Here is a 12,519-nt window from a genome sequence, read left to right as displayed (position 1 = left end):
GACTGCCTGCTGGATGGCTGATCGTTAATTACTAGTACCTAGGTTTTTAACATTCCATCAATGAAATCAGAAATGATCTTTGATGAGGCAGAAAGAACACTTCCTAGTAAGCAGGAGGGAGATTGAAAGTCAGTGATTGCTCCAGCCGCCCCCTTATGGACATACAGTGTATCTGCTCACTATGTGCAGAGCACCTTCCTCTACTTCCCGGAGTGATAATGGCAGAAACGGAGAAGAAGCAGGAAGTTGCACCCTGACAGAAAGATGCAAAACCTGTGGCATTTTACTCTGAAGAGTTCCCATGTTTCCATGCCACAAACAATAGGGGCCAGTGCCAACTAGGTTAGGGAACAGTAGCAGGTCATACACTCTTTCAAAGTATCTCTGGTCATTAGCACAGGGGAAGAAGGGGAGAGAAGGGGAAGAGGGTGTGACAGGACTTTGAGAGGGACACAGATCTGGGTAACCAGTATTCCTTTTTTTTCAGGTTATTTACTGTCAAGTCTTATCTGGCATATAGTGGAATGGAGGATCTAGTAAGCTGTTAATGGGCACTTTTTGTGGATAGCATGTATTACTTCATGGCCAGAGAGAGTATTTTCAGCATCCTTTATTGACAGGAGAGAACCATTTAGCATCATATTCAGAAAAAGAGCTTTAGAATAGGAATTATATTGTCACTGGAAAAAGTTGTGTACAAGGAGAAATGAAATCAAGAAGTCAGATTTCACGTGGTCAAAGTCACTGCCTCTCTGTCCCCTTCTGGAGTATAGCATGTTTAGTCATACACAGAGTGAGAGGAACAAGGCTTTAAAACTGGGCCATTCTCAAAGACTTTTATGTCTGGGTATGTGCACAGTGTGCAAGAGCCTCTATCTGTGCCTTCCCTCTGTTCTACCAAAGCCATCAGAGGAGTTTAATGTAAGCCTGGACACAATTAGTATTTAGACCTTTGAATACACCCATGCCTGGCTGTGGAAGGGATGCGGAAGATGGGGAACAACTATCAAGGCTGCTAGGAGACCCACTCTGTATCTTTTGTCACAGCCAGATTTGTATCATCCTCACTGTCAGAAGGATCTTTGGTGTATTAAAAAGAAATATCTTTTAAAAGTCTTAAAAATAGATGTCCATGTAAATCTACTGTTATATACAAGTCTTTATTATTAAAGACAGAAGACTTACCATGCCTGATCAAATCAGCCTTTTGGCAGGTGCATATAAAAACCTGGGCTACAGAAAGGACTGACAAAAAGTCCTGGGAGTTGAGCCCATTTAAGATAGGCGTCATTAAGCAGAATTTCAAGGTAGGGGAGTGATAGCTAAATGCACTTCTTTGTGAAGTTATTGCTCAAGGACATATGCAATATGAAATAAATCTTTACAACAATGGTTTCAGATTGTGAAGGACATTTTAAACATGATAATGCATGAGACCCTTTCGTCAAGTAATTTCAGATAATGAAGGACTGTGTAGTCGAGATTCTGCTGAAAATGTGTTTGTAAAGTTGCAGACCAGTAATTCCTTCTTGTGGGTAATAGTGTTGTGCATGTAGGAAAGGCAAATACATAGCTTTGAGACATGTACATTTTTATGGGTGCCTCAACATCAATCACAATCTCCATCTCACATCAGATTTTTGCTCGTCTCTTTTCTACAACACACTAGGAACAGGAAAGTTTCCAGGGCTGTAACTAGAAATAGATGGGCTGAAGGCTTGAGCAAAACTCAAGACTTGCAGAGAATTATAGGGTGAAAACAGTGTGTTAAAGACTGTCCTAGGACTGCTGATCAGTCAGGTCACTCCAATGCAGTTATACATATAAATACATATGTATATATATCTACAAATATATACATAATAGCAAACCCAGAGTTTCATGTAGCAGGTTCACTTCCACAGTATTTCCATGAGTCCTAAACTACAGTTTAGTTAATAAACAGATGAGAAATGGGTTGTTGTGGCTTGACACTTTGTAAAGATGGCCTGTATACTAGTTTTTTCTAAGGCATGGCAAGAAGGGGTCTGGAAGCAGGCTGTATTCTCCTTCAGCCTGGCTGGTGGAAATATTCCCTTGCCTTGCATCATTTTACCTAAGAGCCTGTATTGCACCCATGTAACCCAAGGAGAGCAAGGAGCAGGAGTCATGCAACAGAGGGGAAGGAGGGCACTTTCTCAGTAATCCCAGAGCCATTTTCATCATGGCCTTCAACTGGTTCTGAAGCTCTCCCAAGACACATCCTCCTTTCTCTCCTCAGGCATATCTTCAAGGTGATACAGTGACGGGGTTTTGGTAGTAACACTGTGAAGGCTATTTTAAATCACATATACTGTACTAATGGGCTGCATGACCTGACCTTAAGTTTGGCTGCTGTTTGGGTAGGGCAAACCTGTACATCTCTAGAACAGACTAATTGTGTTCCTTATCTCTTTGTTCATTAGTACCTTAAGCTTTCACCTGTGCAAAATGGGTGTGGAATTCTATGATGTATAAGTAATGACATACGGTCCTGGGCAATAGGAGGATGAGATCCTACAGTTCTTTATCATGTCAGACTAGCCCACTGCACTCACCATGCAATGTAAAGAATGTGTGGCATGAAAAATTCTATTTATGAATTTACAGGCAAGTCTGTTAATTAATATTAATATTTCAGTGGCCAGGAGAGCCCACTGGGGTCACTTTGGTGAACAGTTTATCTAGGGTAACCCAGATAATTTCTCTGTCTTGTTTCTTTTTTAAGCCGTTTACCCAAAGTCACACTGAGATCAGCATGTCTCTGCCTTCTTAGTTTCAGTGCAGTGTTTTATCTGAAACTTGTCTTTCTTTCCTGAAGTAAACAAAGCCTCCGTTGTTCAATGTATAGGGATTTTAAGTATGATTTTTATATAGTGGTGCTACATAACTCTGGGACTTAGACCTGGGTTACAGAATTCAGATGATGACAAATACACATAACCTAGAATCATAGATTTCAACACTTTTTTATATAACTTCAGGATTTGTAAATATGTTTAGCATTGGCCTATGTTATTTTGAAGATTGTGCCCCTAATCTTCATGGACAATGAAAATAGTTGTGTAGATTTTGGCAACAAGAGCCCAAGTGCTAGCCAGTTGAAGAGGTTAGAGTAAATGGTGGTAGCTAATGAGAAGAAATGTGGAGGCCAGGCTATGGAGCACTTGGTAGGAGGGAGGCAGCAGTGAAGGAAAGATGCAGGGTGTGAGAGGTTTGGGTAGGACTGTGGTGTGCCTTTGTAAAAAGCAGATGGACATGTGCTAATGGAGTGAAAGACTAAACTAACTCAGTTTAGGTGTCTAATATAAGCCAGTGTCAGAGAGGTTAGATGTGAGGTAAACCACCTGAGGTAGCAGAGCTTTTCCTTCGCTCTCACAGGTGCTGAGCTGTGAGGACACCAGGTGCTGACTTAGGGAAATGAGAGTTGTCCTGACATCTATCATAAAATCTGTGTGCACATCATTTAAAGTGGTATGTTTAGAGTTGACTAGTATGTGCTGTGTAGCAGCCGTGTGAGGACTGATGTTTGGAAATGAGGGACACAGGACCAATAGCCACAATGGCCTGGAAGGCTGCTGTGAATTCTGGGATGCTAGGAATATGTGATGTGCTTACTACAGTTTGGGTCCCTAAAATTAATTGTCTGCTTTAACAAATTTGATACTAACATTTTTGCCTCATTTTCTAGTATATGAATATTAATAATAAAATATTAATAACTCGTGTACTAGACTTATGTCCAAACAATTATCTTTGTGGAAAGTAGAAGTTTCTGTGTTCAGCTTTTTCCTTCACCTTGAAGAAGCAATCTCATTCATTTGCTTTACTTCTGTATTAGTGACCCAGGTCACCTGTGTCTCCTTGCTAAGTTGTGGCAATGACTCTGCAGATAAGGCTAATGTGCAGGGTGGCATATATTAAATTTATTAGTTGAAAATAAGTGCTTTAGGTTCTAGGATCTCTGAGTTCTTCTGCATTTGTGAAAAATAAAATGTATCTTCAAACTTCAATAAACGCAACTATAAGTGATAGCTTCTTCGTTTGTACAAGTCTGAAGGGCATCATGGTTTGGGGATATAGACTTGAACTTCCTAATCTGGCAAGGCTACTAGACAGATTTGTTAGTGTTTGTTAAGGACTGTATTAACAGAACTATCCTTGAAGAAAAAAATAATTTTGCATTTTTGAAATTGGAGCTACATATTGAATGAGAAGAATGAAAGGTGTTCTGAGAAATGACTGCTGTACTGAATGACATAAGGGTCTAGAGGAAGTTAGTATGTGATATAAACAAACACTGTATTAAGGGGAACAGTTAAGTTCATACAGTCTTACGTTTTCTAACTCCTGAATATTTTGAATCTGCAGGTTTAATTCATGGTCACTGGTTAGGCTTACCAAATCCAGTAGCTCAACAAAAGGAAGGCTGCTGCAGCTCTGTGCTCTCAGATCTGACCAGAAGCAAGACTGAGATTGTATTCCCAAGAGTCATGCACACAAACACCTGTACAGAACTTACACATGAACATATACACATGCCTGGCCACACTGACACATCCTCAGCACTCTCAGAAACACAAATGGCACCAATGGTCTCATCCTGTTCCCCTCTCTGGCTCACACATGGTGCTGGGTGTCATCCCTGGCCCATGGGGCTGAGACTCTGCTGCAACAGCCTGAGAACAGTCTAGGAAGGGATTTTGTTTCTTTGATGTTGTTACTGGGGTTCTCCCACCAGCCCTTGTGCCCTGGTGCTCCTTCCTGTGTGTGGAGATGGGCTGATGGCTCTTGTGGTGGCTTCTGAAGTAGCCAGGGCAGAGCATTATCCAGGTTCCCCCACCTGCTGTTGTCTCTCTGTGCTCCTTGCATGTGTACAGACACATTACCCAAGAGTCATCTTTGGCAATCTCACTACTAAATACTGATTTCTCTGATATGCTAGAAAGAGAGCATTAGATATATAAAAAGGATGCACTTGTTGGAAAAATACTGCCCACAAAGAGACTGACTCTTCTGCCCAGTTGCAGATGGTACTGTAGGGAAAAATGTTTCTGTGGCAATACAAGTGACTTTTGCTGAAGGGAGGAGATTCAAATAAGCAATTTAAAGACAAAGAGATGCTTTTAGGAAATCCTCAGCATGCACTAGTAAAGTACTTGCTATGGGCCTCGCAGGTTCCACAAGGCATTTGGAAATAAACTGAAGACTCTGTGCAGCAATCATAAATCTTCATGTAACGAATACCACTTCTAAATCACAGTTTAATGCCATTTTGGTAGCCCTGAAAGCAGAGCATTATGGGACACTAAGCAATTGACACTCATTATTTGCTTAATGAAGTTAAATAATTCAATGTTGCAAAATAAAGAGATGAATTTGATTTATTGGAGTAGAAGAGCACCAGTGAAATTACTACAGAGTGGGCGTGGTGATGCCCAGCATTTAGATTTCTCCACGTGATTTTATTTTGAGCAACAAATTCATTTCAGATTTAAAAAGAGAGGAAAAATTTTGATTATGCCACTGAGCATTTTCCAATTTGTGTTTTGGTTAATTTTAGAGATAGTTAAAAGGTGCAGAATTTAAAATCTGACAAGATCTACTTATTTTCAAATGAGAAAATAGTCCCAGTTTGCTCCTGTGTAAAATGTGAGCTTATGATTCTTTCCATAAACCCAACTCAGCAATCTTGTTGCCTGACATGTTTATCAAACTTCACATTACTTTGCCTCTACCTGCTTACATTTTCAAAATGTTTTCCTGGGGATCCTTTATGGATTTTTTTTAGGATTGCATTAGTTATTTAATCCTTTAAACTCATGTCCTGTTCCCTTTCAAATACTTTCTTGTTTCTCATTTCCTCTACAGCACTGACAAGAAGTGATAAGAAAGAGGTACATTTGATCTACCATGTGGAAATCCCCTGTCCACTGTAACTCTACCAATATGGTTGCCATCATTCATGTTCCCATCTGAATACTCTTAATTTGAAATAATGGGAAGTTTTAAATATATTGATAGTTTTATTCCTAATTGTTCTTCCATGTAAACAGCAGCTGTCTGAGTACAGTTTGATCTCCATGTTGTGTGTTTATAACATCATTCCCATATATCATGAACCTGTTACACTAGTGATTCATCAGTCATAGCGTGCATGTTCACCTGGTTCTCCTTACCTTCATCAATTCTACTCTTCAGCTACCTTACAAGCAAGAAAAGAGGGATCTACTGTAAAGAAAACAGCTAACCTCTCAGTACTTCTGCAAATGCTCAGGATGGTGCCAGTATCGTAGATCACAGATATCACAAAATGGCTGAGGTGAGAAGACCCCTCTGGAGATCATCTAGTCCAACAGCCCACTCAGAGCAGGATCGTCTAAAACAGGTTGCTCAGGACTGTTCTATCAGGTTTCAATAATTCCAAGGATGGAAACTCCACAACCTCTCTGGACAACCCCTTCCAGTGTTCAATCACACCTAGAGTAATGAAATGTTTTCTTGTGTTTAAGTGGATTTTCCTGTATTTCAGTTTGTGTTCATTGCTGGCTTTATCCTCCTTATTCTGCCCCACCAGGTACTTGTACACATTGATAAAATCCTCCTGAGCCTTCTCTTCTTCAGGCTGAACAGTCGCAACTCTCATTGCTGTTCCTCATATGCCAGATGCTCCAGTCCCTTCATCATCTTTGCAGCCCTTTGCTTGACTCTCTCCAGTATGCCCATGTCTCTCTTGTACTGGGGAGCACAGAATTGGACCCAGATGTGCCACACCCATGCTGAGCAGAGGGAAAGAATCACCTCCCTCCACCTGCTACCAACACTTTTCTTAATGCAGTCCAGGAGGCTGTTGGCCTTCTTTTCTGTGAGGACACACTGCTGGCTCATGGTCAACTTGCTGTTTGCCTGGACACACAGACAGGGCCTACTCTGCCAAGGTGCTTTCCAGCCACTCAGGCTCCAGCCCATACTGGTGCAAGGGGTTGTTCCTCCCCAGTGGCAGGACTTGATATTTCCATTTGCTGAACTTCATGAGATTCTTGTTGGCCAATTTCTCCAGGCTGTTGAACTCACTCCAAATGGCAGTACAAGCCTCTGCTGTATGAGCTACTCCTCCCAGTTTTATATCATCTGCTATCTTCTTGAGAGTGCCCTCTGTCCCATTGTCCAGGCCATTAGTGAACATGTTAACTAGCACTGGCCCAGTATTGACCCCTGGGGTATGCTATTAATGACTTACTTGTCTCCAACTGGACTTTGTGTTGCTGGTCACAATCCTTTGAGACTAGCCATTCAATCAGTTTTCAGTCCACCTCACTCTCTGCTTATCTAGTCCATGCTTCATTAGTTTGTCAGAAGACAGTGTTGAAATAGGAGACAGTGTTGAAAACCTTCCTAGAGAGAAGATAAGAAAAATCCACTACTGTCCACCAGCCTAGTCATTTCACTGTAGAAGGCTATCAGGTTGGTCAGTCATGACTTTCCCTTTGTAATAATCTGTGCTGACTACTCCTGATCACCTTCTTGTCCTTGAGGTGTCTGGCAGTGGTTTCCAGAAAGATTTGCTCCATCCTCTTCAGAGGGACCAAGCTGAGGCTGACCAGTCTTTCAGCCTTTCCTTACTCCTTCCTTCTTGTCCTTCCTGAAGACAGGAGCGATGTTTGATTTCTTCCAGTCCTCTGGAATCTCCCTTGATCATCCTGATCTTTCAAAGATAATCACAGTGACACCAGCCAGCTCCCTCAGCACTCATGGGTGCATCCCACCAGGACCCATGGACTTGTGTATGTCCAGTTGGTTTAAATGTTCCCTAACTTGATCCTCCTCCACTGAGTGTAAGGCTTCCTTGTTTCAGACTTTCTCAAGGGGCTCAGGCCTGGGATTGTTGAAGGGCAGTTTTACATGTAAAAACTGAGGGAAGAAGGTATTGAATATCTTGATCTTTTCCTTGTCCTTTGTCACCAGGTCTTCTGCCCAAGTGAGACATTAGTTTGTCCACTAATATTGACCCATAAGCTCTCACCTGACTCCTCATCCATCCATAGACAGAGGTCTGCATTCCTACTGGTCTCTCCCTTGCTGCACCAGCCTGTCCTTCCTACAGACCTCTTAACCATCCACCTTTCCCCTGTGGTCCCAATGAGATCATAACCCTGCAACAGCACATAGACCTCTAATTCCTCCTGTGTCCTCCCCATGCCACGTGTGCAGACATTTCAGAGAGGTATCCAGTCCTGTGGGTTCTCCAGAAGAGGTGTTAGAGCTCCCCCCTCCACACTGTAATGTAGGCACTTGCTTGTTTGGGTGCATACCTTTGGGGTGGCTCCCTTCTGCCCTGTTTTGTCAATTGTCTTCCTGTTCACATCATCCTGCACACTTTGCTTCTTGCCCCAGTCCACCACTTTCTCAGTCAATTGGTGCTCATCTGCTCCCTCCCCATCATTCCTAGTTCAAAGCTCTCCTCAGAGGCTGGCCAGCCTGTGGGTCTTTGCCCAGATGCATCCCATCTCTTCCTAGCAGTTCTTGATCCTCAAAGGGGGTCTCACTGTTATATTGTCCCTAGAGCCATGCAGTCATTCATGTCTGGTATGCTCCAGGTCTCCCCTGCCTGCTGTGGCGTAGGGGAAAAAAACTGTAGAGCATATGAAATGTACCTTCCTGCCTTTCTAAAATTCACAGCTCCAAGAAAGAAAAATAGGATGCCAAGTCTGCATAATTGTCTTCCCTAATGATAATCTCAATATTGGGATTTGAATCTCATTTTTTTGAATTTTAGGTAGGGCACATATGCAGCTTGATCTCAAGGCAAAATCATGACCTTCAGCCCTCAGGAAAGCCATCTGTAAGCTTCTAAGGTTGGAAAGTTGAAAATGTTTGGATCCTGGCTACTGGAGAGATGGAGGGAGAGGAGGAGACGGGTTTTGATTTAGACAGCTGATTAACCTACCCCTGGGGCAGGTCCCCTGTACCACTAAGCATATGTCTTTGTTGACATCTATTTTAGTCAGGTTTAGTGCGATTCTCAGCCTTGTATTTTCACATGCAGCAGCGAAGTTGTCTTTTTTTTTTTTTTTTTTTTTTAAATTAAAAGAGAAGAAGGAAAGACCAAAAAGCACAAGCAGTGAGTGGCACTGACTTCAGCTACAATTATTCATAGATCTTTTCATAAAGAATTTTCAATGTCTCACTTCTCAGAATGGACCTGACTTGGGCAATTACTACTCCCTGTGCTGGCCAAGATTAAAGTACCTTTTATTCCAGCCTTAAGTTTATGGAACTTCAGAAAAAAATATATGCTGAGTTACTTTAAAAAGCCCCTAGTAAAAACAGTTTAACCACAAGAGCTGAAAGCATCAAGTTAAAATTAAATCTGCAAGTTCCCGCTGGTTATGAAAGGTAATTTTTTTCGATGGCAAGAACTGTTGCCTTCCTAAGTTGTAAGAACAATATTTTGTTAAATTTCAAGAAGAAAATTTTAAATCTAATGACTGGCAAACATTTGGCAAATTTTCTTTCCCTCTTTGATAGTGACATCCTGGTGTTATATGTATTGCAAAAGTCATGCTGCATGAAAAAGAATTGCTACTTCTTTGTGTTATGATGTTCCTACTTTATTGCTGTTTTGCTGCTGTTTGCTCACAAGGGGTGAATACACTGAGACAAGATGAAAGTGCTGAAAAAAGTGTGTAGCTGAAGCTGACAGATGACAGCGCAGTGTCAGCAACTTGCCTGAATCACAGAGATGTACTTTTTTCCCTCTAGGGAGTTCATTTGCAGCTGAGGTATACTTTAAGGTTTAGTTAGATTTGAATATTAGGTGTTCAGCATCCTAATGGATCATCTTGGTAATGTTTCCCATACAGGAATATGTCATTTTTTAATTAGCATTCTATGGAAGTTTAATTCTCTGTGTTCTTCTGGAAGGACCTCTGAATGTCTTTAGTGAGCTTCATTTAGGTTAGTGAGTTCACTCTTTCTTGTCTTCAGTCCCATTAGATACTCCCTTAGGTTCAATACAGTTTACTTACAAGTTGTAGTTTGCCTTAAATAAACAGAAATAGCATCCTGTCATGGACAAAAATATCAAATATTAAGAGGAACTTGGCCAGCAGGATATTGGCATAGTTTAGGCTCTGAGGTTCAAAATTATGAACCCATTAGTTGTTCCTGAATTCTGGAGAAATCTGAGGTTCACAGACACCTAGATTTTTACCTTCAAAGTTGCTCCGAAACTTCTTGCTAATGCTTAGATGAACTTCAGCCTCCACAAAAGGAGAGTGAGAAGTTTTTTGGTAAGGGTTTGTGTTTTTCAGACATCTCTGGACTTCTGGAAGATTTCTGGCCTGCTGAAAAGATTGTACATTTTGTATTAAGTGATAAACTGAATATGTTTCTTTTTAGGCAGACGAGAAAGTCCTTTTCTATGACCTAATTTGATTATAGATTTTTGCACTTGCTTTCCTCTTTGTCATCCAGTGAATCTTAAATTTTCTCCTATTGATCAGACAAGTTCAACAGGAATAGGAGACTGCTTACCAGAGGTTTCCATGGGGTAAAGGATTTGAACTCATGTCTGTCATCATCCAGATTTACTAGCTGTTGTCTAAAATAAATCTCTTTCAGCTTTATTTTCAAAGAAAATCACTGTCTTTTTCTAGACAGGGGTCAGAAGAAGGATCAAGTGGAAGTTATTTCTGAGTCACTGAGAAAGACAGGATGTCTGACTCACCTTGATCCTTGCCATATCATGTCAGCCAACTTAGGGGTTCACATCTTTGGCCTAAATCTGCTTGTTTGGTGCACAAACAAGAACCTTGGACTCTGTGTTCTCAATCTGAAAGTTGGACCAGCTGGTCAGCTAAGGACACAGTGGTGAATGCTGTGATAGTTAAGTTGGTGGTTTAGGCTTTCATGTATTTGTGAGTCTTGCCTCTCAGAAAGTCTTTTAAAATTCAAATAAGTCCTAAAGACAGTATTATAAATTGAAAGCTTAGTCAAGGAGTTATGATCTTTTTTTCTTAGCAATGCTGACAACTTTAATAAATTTCTAGAGTTTTGCGGGGAGATATTATTGATTTTTAAACTCTACAATGATACTTTGCACTCAGATAGCTTCTAATGCAAGAAGACAGTGGTTATACTAAACGATCTTTTTATATTTGTTAACAAACATCAGTGTTTTGATATCAACAGAAATATGCTTGCTTTTAATGTAGACCACAGAAAATAAACTTCCTAGAAGAACCTTATGCCATTCAGAAAATCTAAAGAAAAAATGCTGCTTCAGAATGTTTCACTGGGGAACTGTGCATGCTGTATGAAATTGGTGGAAAATTTCAAAGGGCTACCAAAAAAAATTATATTAGATAGCCTGTAAATTACTGTGAAGAAAAGCAGAGAGTAATTTCTTAGCTCAGCTTAAGGACCTTAAATCCTAGAAAAATATTTTCTAAGACATTTGGTACTCCTTAAAAAAGAGTAAATTTTATATTGTATGATATTTTTTGCTATTACTTTCCTTTTTTTTTTTTTTCAGACCAAGTTGAATGCAATGTATTAAATGTGGATAAATAGAGAAAAACATTGATGTGCCCTTCAAATACCCTGCCTGTTTCCTCATGAAAGCATAAGCCAGAGTTGAGACACCACTGGAATGAGCCAAAATAAAAATTCAGTGCACCTCCTCACAGCCTTTATCTCTCTATTCTTACACATGCAGGGGAAGCACACTTCACCACCATATCTAGAGTAATTTATGAGCGATAATTTTAGAGGCTCATATAAATCACAAAAGCAATGTCCTCACAACAGTTCTTGCAAAAGGCACCAGTAACAAACACGACTGGGAGCAATTACCTACAGGCATGCCATAGGTTTTTCTATTCAGACCTCTCCGCAGTAATTGATATTGTAAGGTGAACTAATTTCTCTTTTGTCTTCCCAGTAAGTATCAATTAGTGTAAAAGAAGGCCCTCTGTTTGCCAGCTCATGACAGTAATTGTTGTTTCCTGCTCCATTTATCTGCTATGGCAATGAATACTCAAAATACTCCTTGATACATCTGTGTGTGCTCTTGCTGCAGGCAGTGTGCCTTGCTTATTTCAAAACTGGTCTGGAAGACCGTGTGTTTTCTGTAATTAAGTACTGTGCTTTAAAGCTTGCACTGAACAGATGTAGACCAGAAGGCAGAAGCAGGGCTAAGGACTAAGCAAAGTTATAAACAAAAGAAAAGGAAGAGGCAAACTGGAAAAACTTGAATTTCATAAAGAGTCTGATGTCAAACTCTGGCAGTCATTTATCGCTAGATGCTAAATATTTTATCATTACAGTGTTCATTGGAATAGGAACAGGTACTAAGATCCAGCTCAAACGGGAAAGTTCCTCGATTGCTGAATTAGGATTTATCATTGTCCCTTTGCTGTGGCGAAATAAATGGCTAATTATCCAAAGGGAAGTGGAGCAGCTTCCAAAAAGAAAGAGCTGTCACTTCCTCTTTTCTCC

The sequence above is a fragment of the Patagioenas fasciata genome, chromosome 3 (genome assembly GCF_037038585.1).
Source record: "Patagioenas fasciata isolate bPatFas1 chromosome 3, bPatFas1.hap1, whole genome shotgun sequence".
Classification (NCBI taxonomy): Eukaryota; Metazoa; Chordata; class Aves; order Columbiformes; family Columbidae; genus Patagioenas; species Patagioenas fasciata.
This window is presented reverse-complemented; position numbering follows the sequence as displayed.